This window comes from Procambarus clarkii, chromosome 34, assembly GCF_040958095.1.
Source record: "Procambarus clarkii isolate CNS0578487 chromosome 34, FALCON_Pclarkii_2.0, whole genome shotgun sequence".
NCBI classification, from domain to species: domain Eukaryota; kingdom Metazoa; phylum Arthropoda; class Malacostraca; order Decapoda; family Cambaridae; genus Procambarus; species Procambarus clarkii.
In genome coordinates this window covers 17,099,842-17,121,499 of record NC_091183.1, presented here as the reverse complement: position 1 = coordinate 17,121,499, position 21,658 = coordinate 17,099,842, and the positions used below count along the sequence as shown (strand labels likewise).

The 21,658-nt window shown below is 37.8% G+C and overlaps 2 long non-coding RNA genes across 2 annotated transcripts in view; one reads left to right on the top strand and one right to left on the bottom strand.

Moving 5' to 3' along the window:
* The first annotated feature begins 696 nt into the window (after positions 1-696).
* LOC138370960 (uncharacterized) lies at positions 697-9,580 on the top strand. Its single transcript, XR_011230274.1, has 3 exons — positions 697-805; positions 4,150-4,266; positions 9,275-9,580. It is a non-coding gene; the product is annotated as an uncharacterized lncRNA (long non-coding RNA).
* A 6,667-nt stretch (positions 9,581-16,247) lies between these two features.
* The window catches only part of LOC138370959 (uncharacterized), an 8,857-nt gene continuing 3,446 nt past the window's right edge, over positions 16,248-21,658 (bottom strand). Inside the window, exons 2-3 of the long non-coding RNA XR_011230273.1 lie at positions 20,567-20,683; positions 16,248-16,554 (exon numbers count right to left, since the gene is read on the bottom strand). This is a non-coding gene — a long non-coding RNA (uncharacterized lncRNA). The remainder of the gene's footprint in view (positions 16,555-20,566; positions 20,684-21,658) is intronic.

Below are 21,658 nucleotides of genomic sequence, written 5' to 3'. Positions count from 1 at the left end.
TTAGAAAAACTTCTAATCAATTTGGAATTTAATTTTTCGTTCACCTACAGTTACCTGCTATTATTTCATTGTTATATTTTATGTCGCTGGTCATTACAATTTTCCAAGAATTTAAACAGCAAGTAGCATCTTGTTAGAGTACAGGAATTTACCTATGGAGAACCTCGATAGCTGCCGAATATTATTAATGATTATATATGTAATTTAAAATAATGAATTATATACCATTTCTTATGTTACGTCTTTGGCGGGTAGGCGGTTCTGCGGGTTTACAACCGAATTGTTTAAAAATCACACTATTTTAAATGTATCAGTCACTAGTATGCTCTGATATATGTTCTGCAATGAAAATAAAGATTGTTTTGTTGTTAATTACTCCATAAATGTGTAATGTGTTAATTCAGTCTAAAATCTTTTTGCAACGTTTATATGCGATATACGTAGCTGGAAACTACCTAATATTTAAAAATAATAGTTTCAACATTCTATTAATATATAATGTTGAAATAAATATCACACAAAGTCTGTATATCTGTTTTTAGATGTCTTATAATTTTTTTTTTTAAATAGTATTAATGATGTTTGTGAATCTTGAGTAAAAATTATGTTAATTATTATTAATCTAATTGTTATTATTTTAAGTAAAAGAATTGCAAGTATTCGCATAACCACGGGGTCTCTGTTTGTGTATGAATGCACGGATTTGTTTTTGTTATGAGAGGGACGCCTTAGAAAGCATGGTGTAGGCCACCTGTGGCTCGCATCCGATCCCACGATCGTCGTCGCCCCTAAATCAACACAACAGGTATTTAGTATTTACGATTATAATAAGTAATATTTCTTTTATAATAATATTACAGCAGGTGGTGTAGTGGTAGGACACTCGCCTGGCGTTCCGCGAGCGCTATGTCATGGGTTCGTATCCTGGCCTGGGAGGATTTACTGGGCGCAAATCCTAAACTGTAGCCTCTGTTTAACGCAACAGTAAAATGTGTACTTGGATGAAAAAACGATTCTTCGCGGCGGGGATCGTATTCCAGGGACCTGCCCGAAACGCTACTCGTACTAGTGGCTGTACAAGAATGTAACAACTCTTGTATATATCTCAGGTTAGGGGCTAGGCATTTACACTCTTAGGTCAGCAAACTAGCTAGAAGGTTAGACTATTAGACTCCACTGGTCAATCGGGGCCCTGCATGACTCAGCTTATCCTAACCTAGCCCAGCTTAAACCATCTTAGCATAGTTCATTCTAGCTGTGCATAGTGCTTGCACAGCCTTGCTTATCCTAGTTTACCTCTTCCTAGCCTACCGTAGCCAAGCCTATCCCAGTATACCCTTACCTAGTCTTGCCTAGCCTAACCCTACCTTGCTTTTAAACATGACCAGTCCTTCCTACCCTAGCCAAGCCCTGACCAGCTTAGCCAAGCCAATCCCTGCCAAGATTTAGCATAGCCTTGCCTTTTTATTAATATATAGAGGGTACCACCACTGGTTGAGTATGTAGGAACCCTCCACTTATAGGGTTGAGGGTTCCATATATATATATATATATATATATATATATATATATATATATATATATATATATATATATATATATTAGTATATTTTGGTAGCAGTCTTTCCTGTAGACATATATTATTAAATATGACCGAAAAAGTAAGATTAATAATTCTAACACGAATTTTCTCAATCTTTCGTACATTACGCTTCACTGTTGGAGGTAAATCAAAAATCACTTCTCCAAAATTCATTATTATTTCTAGTCTGACGCGACACGGGCGCGTTTCGTAAAACTTATTACATTTTCAAAGACTTCACAAATACACAACTGATTAGAACTTACGTATCTCTGCTATTATATCTAAGCTATATTAGATATAATAGCAGAGATACGTAAGTTCTAATCAGTTGTGTATTTGTGAAGTCTTTGAAAATGTAATAAGTTTTACGAAACGCGCCCGTGTCGCGTCAGACTAGAAATAAAAATGAATTTTGGAGAAGTGATTTTTGATTTACCTCCAACAGTGAAGCGTAATGTACGAAAGATTGAGAAAATTCGTGTTAGAATTATTAATCTTACTTTTTCGGTCATATTTAATAATATATATATATATATATATATATATATATATATATATATATATATATATATATATGCGGAAAATCCACAGAGAAATATGGAATGAGGTGAACGTTTCGGCTTTGTTAAAGCCTTTGTCAACACCAGACTGACCACGGGATCAGTTAGATCAGTTGCGTTAGGTCAGTCTGGTGTTGACAAAGGCTTTAACAAAGCCGAAACGTTCACCTCATTTCATATTTCTCTGTGGATTTTCCGCATAAAATGATCAGTGTTTTGTGATCGTCAATTGCATATATATATATATATATATATATATATATATATATATATATATATATATATATATATATATATATATATATATATATATATATATATATGTATATATCTTGAGGTTATCTTGAGATGATTTCGGGGCTTTTTAGTGTCCCCACGGCCCGGTCCTCGACCAGGCCTCCACCCCCAGGAAGCAGCCCGTGACAGCTGACTAACACCCAGGTACCTATTTTACTGCTAGGTAACAGGGGCATAGGGTGAAAGAAACTCTGCCCATTGTTTCTCGCCGGCGCCTGGGATCGAACCCAGGACCACAGGCTCACAAGTCCCGCGTGCTGTCCGCTCGGCCGACCGGCTCCCTTAATATATATATATATAATATATATATATATATATATAATATAAATAATGTGTGTGTAAACATGCCACGTGTGTGTAAATCACAAAAATTAACACTTGATGAAAAATGTGACAGTGTCAGACCACGGAGGAAGAATTGAAACAGGAATTTCCTTAAGTACTTTCATATATTAATACATCTTCAGAAGGAATAATTTTTTATATAAATTAAATTAAAAAAAATCATTCCTCCATGGTCTGACACTCATATATATATATATATATATATATATATATATATATATATATATATATATATATATATATATATATATATATATATATAAATATATATATATATATATATATATATATATATATATATATATATATATATATATATATATATATATATAATAACTTCAGTTGAGTTTTCAGTTGCATATGTCCTGGGGACCATTCAGGCTTGTTCGCATATATATATAATGTGTGTGTGTGTGTGTGTGTACTCACCTAGTTGTGCTTGCGGTGGTTGAGCTCTGGCTCTTTGTCCCGTATGTATGTATTCATATATATATATATATATATATATATATATATATATATATATATATATATATATATATATATATATATATATTTATATATATATATATATATATATATATATATATATATATATATATATATATATATATATATATATATATATATATATATATATATGTATAATATTTTATATATCCTGCCTGAAATGCTGCGTGTACTAGTGGCTTTACAAGATAGTTCTTATAAAGATAGCATTTTGTGGTTATTCTCTATATCTGGTTCACCTAACAGTAAATAAGTACCTGGGAGTTAGACAGCTGCTATGGGCTGCTTCCTAGGGATGTGTGTGTGTGTTTTTATTCATGTTGAATTTTACAAAGTAGGAAGAGATGTTTGTAAAAAAAAAATCAAATATTTTTGAAAGTATAAGTAGATTTGATATTTTTCTTTAATTGTTTATGTCTGCTGTCTCGCCTCCTTTATAAAATGGCATCATTCTTGCTTTTTTAAGGATATCAGGAAAAGTAAGGCACTCCAGAGATTTGTTGACTCCTTCCTAGTGTTGCCTAGCCCAGCCCAGCCTAGACAATGCAGGCTGGGCATCCTAGCCTCACGCAGCTTAGCCCCCACCTACATGTAGCATCCCAGTCCATCCTAAGTGATCATTACCTTACTGGCTGTGTTTTCTCTTCAGCCCTGAATGTAATGTGGTGGAACATAAGCAGATACATATCAGGTCTTAGAGAATCTGTACTTCATACATTTCTTAATAATGTCTCACAAATATTTAAATAATTAAAAAAAAATTGTATTATAACTTCATATTATTCTTGCAATTTATTTTTGCATTTTTTTTTATACAAAATTTACATTTTAAAAGATTACCTCTATTTTTAGATTGATGACTTGAAGACTACAGTGCCATCCACAGCAAATCATGGTCTTAAAATATCTCCTAGCAATGACGAGACCAATTTTCACAGAGATCAAATTTTTGCTAAGCAGTAGTCACAGGTAAATATATATTATATATATAATGTTATATATATAAAATTAACTACTTCATTGCTCAAAGCACCTTTAGACATTCTGAGAGTTGTGCTATTTTATTAATTAATTAATTAGGCTTTATTTTAATGTTTTGTAATGTTTTCATTACTTTTATGGTTTTGAAATATAAATTGTTGAGTTTTGAAACATTTTGACATTAACTATACCTGAATATTTATAAACAAAAAAATACCAGAACTATGTCCTTGACAATTGCACTAAGAAGTCTTTGCCAAAATCAGGTGTTCAGTGCAGTAGTTAAAAACTTAAAAGTTGTACCACCTCTGGTGCAAGATTAGGGACCCATAGCCTCAGAGAAGAAAATAGAGAGTACTCAGAGAAGGCCTTGAATAATAGGCAGGCTGTTTGTGTGTGTTTCGACGGTAAGCTTGCTGACACCAAATGTAGTTACCTAAGTGTAGTTACAGGATTAGAGCTACGCTCTTGGTGTCCCGTCTACCCGGCACTCTTTGTCATATAATGCTTTGAAACTACTGACGGTCTTGGCCGCCACCACCTTCTCACTTAACTTGTTCCAACCGTGTACCACTCTGTATGCGAAAGGAAATTTTTTTATATTTCTTTGGCATCTTTGTTTAGTTAGTTTAAATCTATGACCTTTTGTTCTTGAAGTTCCAGGTCTCGGGAAATCTTCCCTGTCGATTTTATCAATTCCTGTTACTATTTTGTACATAGTGATTTTATCACCTCTTTTTGTTGTCTTCTAGTTTTGGCATATATAATGCCTCTGACCTCTCCACATAGCTCTTGCCGTTTAGTTCTGGGAGCCACTTAGTAGCATGTCTTTGCACCTTTTCCAGTTTGTTGATGTGCTTCTTAAGATATGGGCACCAAACAACCGCCTGATATTCTAGCCTTGGCCGAACAAAACTCGTGAACAATTTCTTTAGTATTTCGCCATCCATGTATTTAAACAAAATTCTGAAGTTAGAAAGCGTGGCATAGGCTCCTCACACAACGTTCTTTATGTGGGCCTCAAGTGATAGTTTTCTATCTAGAATCAACCCTAGACCTCTTTCTTTTATCAGAATTATATAAAGATTTCTCACATAATTTGTAGGTTGTGTGGGATCTATGTTCTATTCCACATTCCATAACATGGCATTTATTCACATTAAATTTCATTTGCCAAGTGGTGCTCCATATACTTATTTTGTCCAGGTCTTCTTGAAGGGCATGACAATCATCTAAATTTCTTATCCATCCCATTATCTTAGCATCATCAGCAAACATGTTTATATAATTCTGTATTCCAACTGGTAGATCATTTATGTAGACAATGAACATTTCTGGTGCATGTACTGTGGTACTCCACTTGTGACACTTCTCCAGTCCGATTGCCTCTGATTACTGCCCTCATTTTTCTATCAGTCAGAAAATTTTTCATCCATGTTAGAAGCTTACCTGTCACCCATCCAAAATTTTCTAGTTTCCAGAACAACCTCTTATGTGGAACTCTGTCGAAAGCCTTTTTTATGTCTAGATAGATGCAGTCGACCCAACTACCTTTTTCCTTTAAAATCTCTGTGGCTCAATCATAGAAACTGAGTAAATTCGATACACAGGATCTTCCAGATCGAAAACAATACTGTCTGTGTGATATTATATAATTTCTCTCCAGGTGTTCTACCCATTTAGTTTTTATTATTTTTTTTGTTCAATCTTTTCACTGTTACACTTGTCAATGATTCAGGTCTATAACTGAGAGGGGTGGGGTCTTCCCTGTTGCCACTTTTGTAGATTGGAACTATGTTAGCCTTTTTCCACATGTTTGCTATGACTCCTATACACAGGGATGCCTGAAAGATCAGGTGAAGTGGAAGGCTGAGCTCAGATGCACATTCTCTCAGAACCCATGGTGAAACTTCATCTGGACCAACTGCTTTGTTCTTACTTAGCTACTTTAGCATATTTTCCACTTCATCTCTAGACACCTCTATACGCTCTATGATGTTCTCAGAAATTCTTATTGTGTCTGGTTCTCTTAAGATTTCATTTTGTATAAACACACTTTGGAACTTTTGGTTTAATGTTTCACACATTGCATTATCATTTTCTGTGAATCTGTTTCCTATTTTCAACCTCTGGATATTATCCTTTACCTGCAATTTGTTGTTTATGAATTTGTAGAATAGGCCCAGTTCTGTTTTACATTTATCCATTATCCCTTTTTAAACATTTCTTTCTGCCTCTCCCCTTACTGCTGTATAGTTGTTTCTCGCATCTTTGTATCGCTGGTATGATTGGGGGTTTGGCTTCTTTCTATGTTGATGCCTGCTTGATGGGGTTCTGCTCTTCTACTCCCCAAGCCCGGCCCGAGGCCAGGCTCGACTTGTGAGAGTTTGGTCCACCAGGCTGTTGCTTGGAGCGGCCCGCAGGGCCACATACCCACCACAGCCTGGCTGATCAGGAACTTCTCTTAGAAAACAGTCCAGTTTTCTCCTGAAGATGTCCACAGTTGTTCCGGCAATATTTCTTATAGTCGCTGGGAGGACGTTGAACAACCGCGGACCTCTGATGTTTATACAGTGCTCTCTGATTGTGCCTGTGGCACCTCTGCTCTTCACTGGTTCAATCTTGCATTTTTTTCCATATCGTTCACTCCAGTACGTTGTTATAATGCTGTGTAGATTTGGGACCTGGCCCTCCAGTATCTTCCATGTGTATATTATTTGGTATCTCTCTCGTCTCCTTTCTAGAGAGTACATTTGGAGAGCTTTGAGACGATCCCAATAATTTAGGTGTTTTATCTCGTCTATGCGTGCCGTATATGTTCTCTGTATTCCCTCTATTTCAGCAATCTCTCCTGCTCTGAAGGGGGAAGTGAATACTGAGCAGTACTCGAGACGGGACAACATAAGTGACTTGAAGAGTACAACCATTGTGATGGGATCCCTGGATTTGAAAGTTCTCATAATCCATCCGATCATTTTTCTGGCTGACGCAATATTTGCTTGGTTATGCTCCCTAAACATTAGATCGTCGGACATCATTATTCCCAAATCCTTGACATGCTGTTTTTCTACTGTGGGAAGATTCGATTGTGTTTTGTACCCTGTATTATGTTTCAGATCCTCATTTTTGCCATACCTGAAATTTATCACTGTTAAACATCATGTTATTTTCTGCTGCCCAATCGAAAACTTTGTTGACATCTGCTTGTAGTTTTTCAATGTCTTTCATTCCATTTTTGTGTCTTTTGGTCTGTGGCCCTCTCTCAATTTCTGTTGAACCAATCCTGTTTTCTGGCCCTGCATCTCTGTTTTGGTATGAATGTTTGTGTGCCTTCATTGTATATTTTGCAAAATTTGGCATACATTTAATTTACTTCCCTGTCTAGCAACAAGTCTGCCTAATTACTTATTAAAAAAAATTTGAAGTTCCCCATAGTGACCTCTCTCTCTTGAAATCAAGTTTATCAACTGTTTCAATGTCCCCATTTTCTGTGTGTGTGTGTTTGGAGGCTAAGCTTGCTGATACCATGTGTGTGTGTTTGGAGGCTAAGCTTGCTGATACCATGTGTGTGTGTGTGTGTGTTTGGAGGCTAAGCTTGCTGATACCGTGTGTGTCTGTGTTTGGGGGCTAAGCTTGCTGATACCATGTATGTGTGTGTGTTTGGAGGCTAAGCTTGCTGATACCATGTGTGTGTGTGTGTGTGTTTGGAGGCTAAGCTTGCTGATACCGTGTGTGTGTGTGTTTGGAGGCTAAGTTTGCTGATACCATGTGTGTGTGTGTGTTTGGAGGCTAAGCTTGCTGATACCATGTGTGTGTGTGTGTGTTTGGAGGCTAAGCTTGCTGATACCATGTGTGTGTGTGTGTGTGTTTGGAGGCTAAGCTTGCTGATACCATGTGTGTGTGTGTGTGTGTGTGTGTTTGGAGGCTAAGCTTGCTGATACCATGTGTGTGTGTGTGTGTTTGGAGGCTAAGCTTGCTGATACCATTTGTGTGTGTGTGTGTGTGTTTAGAGGCTAAGCTTGATGATACCATGTGTGTATTTGGAGGCTAAGCTTGCTGATACCATGTGTGTGTGTGTGTTTGGAGGCTAAGCTTGCTGATACCATGTGTGTGTGTGTGTTTGGAGGCTAAGTTTGCTGGTACCATGTGTGTGTGTGTGTGTGTGTGTGTGTTTGGAGGCTAAGCTTGCTGATACCATGTGAGTGTGTGTGTTTGGAGGCTAAGTTTGCTGATACCATGTGTGTGTGTGTGTTTGGAGGCTAAGCTTGCTCATACCATGTGTGTGTGTGTGTGTTTGGAGGCTAAGCTTGCTGATACCATGTGTGTGTGTGTGTTTGGAGGCTAAGCTTGCTGACACCATGTGTGTGTGTGTGTTTGGAGGCTAAGCTTGCTGATACCATGTGTGTATTTGTAGGCTAAGCTTGCTGATACCATGTGTGTGTGTGTTTGGAGGCTAAGCTTGCTGATACCATGTGTGTATGTGTGTGTGTGTTTAGAGGCTAAGCTTGCTGATACCATGTGTGTATTTGGAGGCTAAGCTTGCTGGTACCATGTGTGTGTGTGTTTGGAGGCTAAGCTTGCTGATACCATGTGTGTGTGTGTGTTTGGAGGCTAAGTTTGCTGATACCATGTGTGTGTGTGTGTTTGGAGGCTAAGTTTGCTAACACCGTGTGTGTACTCACCTGTTTAAATAATAATAGGGGTGTGTACCACCTCTGGTGCAATTGTAGGGACCCACAGCCTTGAAGAAAATAGAGTATTCAGAGAAGACCTTGTGGATTCTCACTGAACACTAATCTTTTCTTCTCCTACCACCCCTCTTATTTTGTTTTATGCTGTATTCTATTATATATCATATAAATACATAGCCAAATGGCAATATTTATTATGTCTATACAAAAAGAAGACATCCACTTTATTTTTTTTCTCTCCTTTGTTTCTATGTGGATTTTGTTGTGATTCTCCTCCTTCTAATTCTCCTCCTTCCCATCAACAGGTCTTCCTCACTGGGCTTGCTCGGCTTTTGTGTTACTGTGAGGGTGCCATCATCGTTTACCCTTCAAGACTGACTCATGCTGGCATTGCATTTGTGGACTTCCCTTCACAGTAAACAGTCCTTCTCCATATGGTGATTGTCCAGGACAAGCAGGGTGTGACTGCCATCTTGGATAAGCAAGGTCTTTTAATATGAAGAATCTTCCGTCTTCTCTACTTACGCCAGCTTGTGCCGGCCTTGCATTCTTGTTACTTCATGGCCCTTGGGCCTTTTTTATTTATTTTACATAATAAAATTTTTTATTAATACCCGTGTTTCACAAGAGATCCTTAACATTTTAAGCACCAATTGTATTGACTAATGTACGTCTTCTAACCTTTAAGACATAAATAGACAAGACATAGATAAATGAGTGAATAATACTGAGTGACTAGGTTAGGGCGAGGAACATAGTTCAGTGTCTGGCTTTGGAAGAATGCCTACTGTTTTAGAAACCTTATTTCCATGATCATAATCGTATGGGTTAAAAAGCATTTGTTGTCACTCCTACACTGTGGCTTGTTGAGCTTGAAACCTTTGCTCCTTGTTCGTGTTACATCTGACCTTTTGAAGAAATTGTATGAATCAATATCCTCCAAATTGTTCAGTATTTTAAAGGTTTCGCTCTATTACTCTCTCATTTGCATATATCTAAGCATATAGATTAGATATAGATTTAGATTAGATTTTTTAGTCAGGTAAAGGTACATACATTGCAGATGAGTTACAAAGGGAAAGACATTGACTAGAGTTCACTAGCTCTATTGGAAGAGAAACGTCTGCAAGACAAGTGTGGGCAAAAATTAAGGTAGCAGCGGCTCACAACGACCCCCAACGGCTTCATTTTGTATCTTCTCCAACTTGCCCATCCTACCTTTACCAAAACAAGAAATGACAGGTGCAGCATAATCAATAAGAAATCTTACAGTACTCAAGTACATCATTCGTAGCACTTGGACTCCCACTCCTTTCCACAGCATGCCAAGGCCTTCAGAGGTTGTAATCTCTTCCGACATTGACTCAACAGTCTGTTCATCTCAGTTTCCAAACTCTCATAGGTATATCCAACATATATGCCTAAATATTTATATATATTAACTATATTTTTACCGTTTATTTCCAATATAATGGGCCTCCGACTTCTACATTCAAACTTTAGTTTTGTCTTCATTAACCACTAGTCCCATGTGGTGACACTGGTTTCCGAAATTGTCCAACACTGTTTGAATCTTTGAAATATCTTTGCCCTGAAACAAAATATCATCAGCATATATGATTGGAGTTACCCAATTTGAGTATTTCTCAGATGCTATCTTATTCATTAGTACATTAAACAGGGTGAGACTCAACACTCCTCCCTGAGGTGTGCAGAGTTCTTGACCTTGATACCTTGAACCATACAACCTTGATACCACACCTGAGCCTTCCTTTCCTGAAGATAATCCCCTATCCAGCGCAATAATCTCCCTTCAACACCAAGACCAGCTAATTCATATAAAATAACCTCTTTGTTGGCTTTATCAAAAGCTCCTTATAAATCAATAAAAATTCTATAATAATCATTACCATTAGCTAGACATTTAATAATACAGTCAGAGGTACTTTTTCCTCTGAGGAACCCGAAAAATTATTAGACAGCTGATCACCTATTATATACAAAAGTTTATTTAAAATGATCCTCTCCATCAATTTACAAAAACACGAGGTTAAAGACACAGGTCTGTACTCTCCATTGGCTTTAGGGATAAGGATGATCATAGTTCTTTTTCATTTACTGGGAATTCTGCCCTCTTTATAACTAATATTAAAGAGGTCTAACAGCGGGCTTTTCGTCATAATAGCAGGTTCATTAAGTATTTCATAAGTTACTCCATCCTCCCCAGGGGCGGTAGATTTCCCAACTTTAATCGCCGTTATTAGTTCTTCTCTGGTAATACCTGTGCAAGTGACATCACCACTGTTACCTGCTGTAAGTATAAAATCCTTTCTTAGATCTTTCCAAGAATCAAACGACTCTCTCGTTACAGCGGGTAATTAAATGAACTAAGTTTGGCAGCTTCCGCCCATTTATTTACGAGACCTTTTGCAATTCCTTACGGGTCAGGATGTGCAACAAAATTCTGCTTTTTACCCCTTATTTCATTTATGTCTTGCCAGATTTCCTTCAAGCTTGTTACTCCTAACTTTCTCTGCAAACTCCTGCCAATACTTGCTCCAAATTTCCTTTCTCTTCTCCGCACACTTTTATGGGGGGATGCTTTTAAGAACATAAGAACATAAGAACAAAGGTAACTGCAGAAGGCCTATTGGCCCATACGAGGCAGCTCCTATTCTATAACCACCCAATCCCACTCATATACTTGTCCAACCCGCTAATATACTTGTCCGGGCTATTCTATACCAGATGTTTTCCGGTTCAATGTTGCATTAAATACATCTACCTCCTTAATTAAATCTTAATAAAATGCTTCTGCCGAAACTGGCTTATAAGTATCATACCAAGACTTAATATGACCAACAAGACCCCTTAATTCTCCCTTATTAAACTTTAAGCTTTTCCTCTGAAGGCAGGCATGCTTTTTATCTAGTTTAAGCTGTATTTGTAATGCAAAATCTCTTAGCATTTCATCCACAGTAAGACAATTCTCCTCTATGCCCTCAGCATTTATCAAACAAGCATAATCTAATCTCCCTCCCCTCAGATGAGTAGGAGAGGGCTCGCCCAGCAGTTGAACATCTTCATGTTCAACATGTTCATCTTCATGTTCAGATTGTTACCATCCCTATCCCCAGTTTCCTGGAGTGCTGCTATGTTAATATTCTCTCTAAGAGTATAATAGTGTATATCCACCGCTCTAGTTTTTAATCCATTAACGTTCCAAGATAATATTATCAATCTACTTTCATCCATGAACTCCGTAATATTTTTTCTTTCTCCTCACTTGCACAACTACTACTAACATCGAAGGTAATAGTATTCATATCTATTTTCTTTGTTATTTCTGTATACCTTTTTACTTTAACGAAGGTACCCCCCAGGTGTAGGGAGGAATGATCTTTTCCAGGTATATTTTGAAAATCAGCATCGTTTTGCCACGTACCGCTTCGGTGGGTAGGCGGTTCCATGAGTTAATAACTCTGTGGGTGAAAAAGTATCTCCTGTAACTGGTAACTGGCTATTCAGACGAAGGACTTCGGGTAGATGTAGTTTACATGGACCTGAACAACGGTCGTAGTCTGCTGTCTGCTCTGTGTCGAGGCTGTAGCGTCTTGGGTCGATTAGAACTGTACACGCCGAGTGCTACATTCTTGACTGGAGATTGTACTGTGTGCTATTCGATTGATTGATGAAGATTAAGCCACCCAAGAGGTGACACGGGCATGAATACCCCGTAAGTGGTGGCCCTTTTGAGCCATTACCAATATCAAGAGCTGATACTGGAGATCTGTGGAGGTGCGACTGCACCCTGCGTGACGGGAGATGTCTCCCGTGTGGTGTGTGCTATTCTGATTTATTTATAAAGATTAAGCCACCCAAGAGGTGGCACGGGCATGAATAGCCCGTAATGTGCTATTCTCAAGTCGCTTGCTTATGTACGGTGACGACACCTCACAGTAAGATATAGAAGGGTGGAAAACCGTTACCTGTAAATAGGGATAGGATTAATGCTTGTGTAATTAGTTATGCCATTAAGATGATGAGATAATGGAGTATAAGGATTACTCGATCACTACATCACCTTCAATTATTACTAGGGGAACTATTCCATGGTCCAGCGATTTTCTGAAAAGGAGTTTCACTGGCAAGCATAGTGAATTAAGAGCATAAGAATAAAGGTAACTGCAGAAGGCCTATTGGCCCATACGAGGCAGCTCCTATCTATAACCACCCAAACCCACTCATATACATGTCCAACCCACGCTTGAAACAATGGAGGGACCCCACCTCCACCACGTTACGCGGTAATTGGTTCCACAAATCAACAACCCTGTTGCCAAACCAGTATTTACCCAAGTCTTTCCTAAATCTAAACTTATCCAATTTATACCCATTGTTTTGTGTTCTGTCATGTGTTGATACTTTTAATACCCTACTAATATCCCCTTTGTTATGTCCATTCATCCACTTGTAAACCTCTATCATATCACCCCTAACTCTTCGCTTTTCCAGTGAATGCAATTTAAGCTTTGTTAATCTTTCTTCATATAAAAGATTTCTATTTTGGGGAATTAACTTAGTCACCCTACTCTAGACACGTTCAAGTGAATTTATATTCATTCTATAATATGGCGACCAAAACTGAACTGCATAATGTAAATGGGGCCTAACCAGAGCAAGATATAGCTGAAGAACCACACCAGGTGTCTTGTTACTAACACTTCGATTAATAAATCCCAGTGTCCTATTTGCCTTATTACGAGCATTCATGCATTGATTCTTTTGTTTTAAATTCTTACTAATCATAACTCCCAGATCCCTTTCACAATCCGACTTCGCAATCTCAACACCATCTAGCTCGTATCTTGTAACTATCATCATTACCTAGTCTCAAAACTTTACATTTATCAGCATTAAACTGCATCTGTCAATCTTTTGACCATTTCAAAACCCTATTTAGATCAACTTGAAGTGATAGTGAGTCTTCTTCCGTGTTAATTTCCCTACCTATTTTTGTATCATCTGCAAATTTGCAAATGTTGCTACTCAACATAAGAACACAAGAACACAAGAACAAAGACAACTGCAGAAGGCCCACCGGCCCATACGAGGCAGCTCCTACCTACATAAGAACATAAGAACCAAGGTAACTGCAGAAGGCCTATTGGCCCATACGAGGCAGCTCCTATTCTATAACCACCCAATCCCACTCATATACTTGTCCAACCCGTGCTTGAAACAATCGAGGGACCCCACCTCCACAATGTTACGCGGCAATTGGTTCCACAAATCAACAACCCTGTTACTGAACCAGTATTTACCCAAGTCTTTCCTAAATCTAAACTTATCCAATTTATACCCATTGTTTCGTGTTCTGTCCTGTGTTGATACTTTTAATACCCTATTAATATCCCCCCGGTTATGTCCATTAGAACATAAGAACATAAGAACAAAGGTAACTGCAGAAGGCCTATTGGCCCATACGAGGCAGCTCCTATTCTATAACCACCCAATCCCACTCATATACTTGTCCAACCCGTGCTTGAAACAATCGAGGGACCCCACCTCCACAATGTTACGCGGCAATTGGTTCCACAAATCAACAACCCTGTTACTGAACCAGTATTTACCCAAGTCTTTCCTAAATCTAAACTTATCCAATTTATATCCATTGTTTCGTGTTCTGTCCTGTGTTGATACTTTTAATACCCTATTAATATCCCCCCGGGGGATATTAACCACCCAACCTACAACCACACAATTCATTTGCCAGTTCCTTTACGACTTGGGACTTAAATCCATTTACACTTTGGGCTTCTGAGTCTTTTAGTTTGTCAATGCTCTTCCTGATTGTGTCGCGTGTAATTGGTATTTCTCTTAATTCATTCTCCTTACCTCCGACAAACATTTGTGTTGGTGATGGGATGTCATTCAAGCTTTCTAGTGTGAACACTGATGTTAGGTATTCATTGAGAGTGTTTGCCGCCCTTTTATCATACAACTTAAAATTGTTAGTCTCATCTTTTATGGGTCCTACGGAGTCAGTTCTTTGTTTGGGTTTTACTTCGTATATACTTGCCCGAAACGCTATGCGTATTAGTGGCTTTAGGTATTGTATTTTAAATTTTAAAATTTTGCCCCGAGGTGCGAGTTTATTGGGAGTACTTAGCTGTATCATTAGCAAGGTAATTAACTATAGTTTGCTGTCCTCCGTCCTTTAACAAACCCATTGACCCCTCCCCTAACCTGCCTATTTTGTGCAATAGTCGGTTTAGGATGATCCTTTCAAGCATCTTCCAAGTGCATTACATGAGACTGATAGGTCTATAATTGCCAGGGTCATTGGGTTTCGGTATTGGGACCATTATTGCATGTTTCCATTGTGTGGGCAACACTCCACATAGGAATGACTTGTTAAACAGGTGGAGTAGTGGATTGCCAGACACTTCACACAGTGCATTGAGTATGTCGTAGGTGACGCCATCTTCACCAGGTGCTGTACTTTTACCCTTTTCATAGCCCCCTTTACTTCCTTGGCTGTAATTGGTTCCCCATACTCGTCATCACTAGATTGTGCTCTTGTTATCCTAATCCTTCTGTCATTATGTCGGAGGAGCTGTTCCCTGCTTACTTCTGCAGGGAGGGAGGAGGATGATGCTGCATCACTCCACTTGTGAATTAGTTCTTCAGCCTTACCCTGGGGGTCGTTGTGAGCCGCTCTGTCCCCTTAGCTACCTTAATTTTTGCCCACACTTGTCTTGCAGACGTTTCTCTTCCAATAGAGCTAGTGAACTCTAGTCATTATCTTTCCCTTTGTAACTCATCTGCAATGTATGTACCTTTACCTGACTAAAAAATCTAATCTAAATCTATATCTAATCTATATGCTTAGATATATGCAAATGAGAGAGTAATAGAGCGAAACCTTTAAAATACTGAACAATTTGGAGGATATTGATTCATACAATTTCTTCAAAAGGTCAGATGTAACACGAACAAGGAGCAAAGCTTTCAAGCTCAACAAGCCACAGTGTAGGAGTGACAACAAATGCTTTTTAACCCATACGATTATGATCATGGCAATAAGGTTTCTAAAACAGTAGGCATTCTTCCAAAGCCAGACACTGTACTATGTTCCTCGCCCTAACCTAGTCACTCAGTATTATTCACTCATTTATCTATGTCTTGTCTATTTATGTCTTAAAGGTTAGAAGACGTACATTAGTCAATACAATTGATGCTTAAAATGTTAAGGATCTCTTGTGAAACACGGGCATTAATAACAAAATTTATTATGTAAAATAAATAAAAAAGGCCCAAGGGCCATGAAGTAACAAGAATGCAAGGCCGGCACAAGCTAGCGTAAGTAGAGAAGACGGAAGATTCTTCATATTAAAAGACCCTGCTTCTCCAAGATGGCAGTCACACCCTGCTTGTCCTGGACAATCACCATATGGAGAAGGACTGTTTACTGTGAAGGGAAGTCCACAAATGCAATGCCAGCATGAGTCAGTCTTGAAGGGTAAACGATGATGGCACCCTCACAGTAACACAAAAGCCGAGCAAGCCCAGTGAGGAAGACCTGTTGATGGGAAGGAGGAGAATTATTAGTCACAACAAAATCCACATAGAAACAAAGGAGAGAAAAAAAATAAAGTGGATGTCTTCTTTTTGTATAGACATAATAAATATTGCCATTTGGCTATGTATTTATATGATATATAATAGAATACAGCATAAAACAAAATAAGAGGGGTGATAGGAGAAGAAAAGATTAGTGTTCAGTGAGAATCCACAAGGTCTTCTCTGAATACTCTATTTTCTTCAAGGCTGTGGGTCCCTACAATTGCACCTGAGGTGGTACACACCCCTATTATTATTTAAACAGGTGAGTACACACACGGTGTTAGCAAACTTAGCCTCCAAACACACACACACACATGGTATCAGCAAACTTAGCCTCCAAACACACACACACACACATGGTATCAACAAGCTTAGCCTCCAAACACACACACACATGGTATCAGCAAGCTTAGCCTCCAAATACACACATGGTATCAGCAAACTTAGCCTCCAAACACACACACACACATGGTATCAGCAAGCTTAGCCTCCAAACACACACACACATGGTATCAGCAAGCTTAGCCTCCAAATACACACATGGTATCAGCAAGCTTAGCCTCTAAACACACACACACACACACAAACGGTATCAGCAAGCTTAGCCTCCAAACACACACACATACATGGTATCAGCAAGCTTAGCCTCCAAACACAGACACACACGGTATCAGCAAGCTTAGCCTCCAAACACACACACACACACACATGGTATCAGCAAGCTTAGCCTCCAAACACACACACACATGGTATCAGCAAGCTTAGCCTCCAAACACACACACACAGAAAATGGGGACATTGAAACAGTTGATAAACTTGATTTCAAGAGAGAGAGGTCACTATGGGGAACTTCAAATTTTTTTTAATAAGTAATTAGGCAGACTTGTTGCTAGACAGGGAAGTAAATTAAATGTATGCCAAATTTTGCAAAATATACAATGAAGGCACACAAACATTCATACCAAAACAGAGATGCAGGGCCAGAAAACAGGATTGGTTCAACAGAAATTGAGAGAGGGCCACAGACCAAAAGACACAAAAATGGAATGAAAGACATTGAAAAACTACAAACAGATGTCAACAAAGTTTTCGATTGGGCAGCAGAAAATAACATGATGTTTAACAGTGATAAATTTCAGGTATGGCAAAAATGAGGATCTGAAACATAATACAGGGTACAAAACACAATCGAATCTTCCCATAGTAGAAAAACAGCATGTCAAGGATTTGGGAATAATGATGTCCGACGATCTAATGTTTAGGGAGCATAACCAAGCAAATATTGCGTCGGCCAGAAAAATGATCGGATGGATTATGAGAACTTTCAAATCCAGGGATCCCATCACAATGGTTGTACTCTTCAAGTCACTTATGTTGTCCCGTCTCGAGTACTGCTCAGTATTCACTTTCCCCTTCAGAGCACGGTTGCACGGTTGTTCCTGCCGGAACAACTGTGGACATCTTCAGGAGAAAACTGGACTGTTTTCTAAGAGAAGTTCCGGATCAGCCGGGATGTTGTGGGTATGTGGCCCTGCGGGCCGCTCCAAGCAACAGCCTGGTGGACCAAACTCTCACAAGTCGAGCCTGGCCTCGGGCCGGGCTTGGGGAGTAGAAGAGCAGAACCCCATCAAGCAGGCATCAACATAGAAAGAAGCCAAACCCCCAATCATACCAGCGATACAAAGATGCGAGAAACAACTATACAGCAGTAAGGGAAGAGGCAGAAAGAAATTTTTAAAAAGGGATAATGGATAAATGTAAAACAGAACTGGGTCTATTCTACAAATTCATAAACAACAAATTGCAGGTAAAGGATAATATCCAGAGGTTGAAAATAGGAAACAGATTCACAGAAAATTATAATGCAATGTGTGAAACATTAAACCAAAAGTTCCAAAGTGTGTTTATACAAAATGAAATCTTAAGAGAACCAGACACTATAAGAATTTCTGAGAACATCATAGAGCGTATAGAGGTGTCTAGAGATGAAGTGGAAAATATGCTAAAGTAGCTAAGTAAGAACAAAGCAGTTGGTCCAGATGGAGTTTCACCATGGGTTCTGAGAGAATGTGCATCTGAGCTCAGCCTTCCACTTCACCTGATCTTTCAGGCATCCCTGTGTACAGGAGTCATAGCAAACATGTGGAAAAAGGCTAACATAGTTCCAATCTACAAAAGTGGCAACAGGGAAGACCCCACCTCTCTCAGTTATAGACCTGAATCATTGACAAGTGTAACAGTGAAAGGATTGAAAAAAAAAAAAATAATAAAAACTAAATGGGTAGAACACCTTGAGAGAAATTATATAATATCACACAGACAGTATTGTTTTCGATCTGGAAGATCCTGTGTATCGAATTTACTCAGTTTCTATGATTGAGCCACAGAGATTTTAAAGGAAAAAGGTAGTTGGGTTGACTGCATCTATCTAGACATAAAAAAGGCTTTGGACAGAGTTCCACATAAGAGGTTGTTCTGGAAACTAGAAAATTTTGGATGGGTGACAGGTAAGCTTCTAACATGGATGAAAAATTTTCTGACTGATAGAAAAATGAGGGCAGTAATCAGAGGCAATCGGACTGGAGAAGTGTCACAAGTGGAGTACCACAGTACATGCACCAGAAATGTTCATTGTCTACATAAATGATCTACCAGTTGGAATACAGAATTATATAAACATGTTTGCTGATGATGCTAAGATAATGGGATGGATAAGAAATTTAGATGATTGTCATGCCCTTCAAGAAGACCTGGACAAAATAAGTATATGGAGCACCACTTGGCAAATGAAATTTAATGTGAATAAATGCCATGTTATGGAATGTGGAATAGAACATAGATCCCACACAACCTACAAATTATGTGAGAAATCTTTATATAATTCTGATAAAAGAAAGAGGTCTAGGGTTGATTCTAGATAGAAAACTATCACTTGAGGCCCACATAAAGAACGTTGTGTGAGGAGCCTATGCCACGCTTTCTAACTTCAGAATTTTGTTTAAATACATGGATGGCGAAATACTAAAGAAATTGTTCACGAGTTTTGTTCGGCCAAGGCTAGAATATGCAGCGGTTGTTTGGTGCCCATATCTTAAGAAGCACATCAACAAACTGGAAAAGGTGCAAAAACATGCTACTAAGTGGCTCCCAGAACTAAAGGGCAAGAGCTATGTGGAGAGGTCAGAGGCATTAAATATGCCAAAACTAGAAGACAACAAAAAGAGGTGATAAAATCACTATGTACAAAATAGTAACAGGAATTGATAAAATCAATAGGGAAGATTTCCCGAGACCTGGAACTTCAAGAACAAAAGGTCATAGATTTAAACTAACTAAACAAAGATGCCAAAGAAATATAAAAAAATTTCCTTTCGCATACAGAGTGGTACACGGTTGGAACAAGTTAAGTGAGAAGGTGGTGGCGGCCAAGACCGTCAGTAGTTTCAAAGCATTATGTGACAAAGAGTGCCGGGTAGACGGGACACCACGAGCGTAGCTCTAATCCTGTAACTACACTTAGGTAACTACATTTGGTGTCAGCAAGCTTACCGTCGAAACACACACAAACAGCCTGCCTATTATTCAAGGCCTTCTCTGAGTACTCTCTATTTTCTTCTCTGAGGCTATGGGTCCCTAATCTTGCACCAGAGGTGGTACAACTTTTAAGTTTTTAACTACTGCACTGAGCACCTGATTTTGGCAAAGACTTCTTAGTGCAATTGTCAAGGACATAGTTCTGGTATTTTTTTGTTTATAAATATTCAGGTATAGTTAATGTCAAAATGTTTCAAAACTCAACAATTTATATTTCAAAACAAAAAAAGTAATGAAAACATTACAAAACATTAAAATATAGCCTAATTAATTAATTAATAAAATTGCACAACTCTCAGAATGTCTAAAGGTGCTTTGAGCAATGAAGTAGTTAATTTTATATATATAATATTATATATATAATATATATTTACCTGTGACTACTGCTTAGCAAAAATTTGATCTCTGTGAAAATTGGTCTCGTCATTGCTAGGAGATATTTTAAGACCATGATTTGCTGTGGATGGCACTGTAGTCTTCAAGTCATCAATCTAAAAATAGAGGTAATCTTTTAAAATGTAAATTTTGTAAAAAAAAAATGGAAAAATTAAATTGCAAGAATAATATGAAGTTATTATACAATTTTTGTTTAATTATTTAAATATTTGTGAGACATTATTAAGAAATGTATGAAGTACAGATTCTCTAAGACCTGATATGTATCTGCTTATGTTCCACCACATTACATTCAGGGCTGAAGAGAAAACACAGCCAGTAAGGTAATGATCACTTAGCATGGACTGGGATGCTACATGTAGGTGGGGGCTAAGCTGCATGAGGCTAGGATGCCCAGCCTGCCTTGTCTAGGCTGGGCTGGGCTAGGCAACACTAGGAAGGAGTCAACAAATCTCTGGAGTGCCTTACTTTTCCTGATATCCTTAAAAAAGCAAGAATGATGCCATTTTATAAAGGAGGCGAGACAGCAGAAATAAACAATTAGAGAAAAATATCAAATCTACTTATACTTTCAAAAATATTTGATTTTTTTTTTACAAACATCTCTTCCTACTTTGTAAAATTCAACATGAATACAAACACACACACACATCCCTAGGAAGCAGCCCATAGCAGCTGTCTAACTCCCAGGTACTTATTTACTGTTAGGTGAACCAGATATAGAGAATAACCACAAAATGCTATCTTTATAAGAACTATCTTGTAAAGCCACTAGTACACGCAGCATTTCAGGCAGGATATATAATATTAATATTATATATATACATATATATATATATGTATATATATATAATATATAATATTAATATTATATATATTATATATATATATATATATATATATATATATATATATATATATATATATATATATACATATATATATATATATACATATATATATATACATATATATATATACATATATATATATACATATATATATATATATATACATATATATATACATATATATATACATATATATATATATACATATATATATATTAG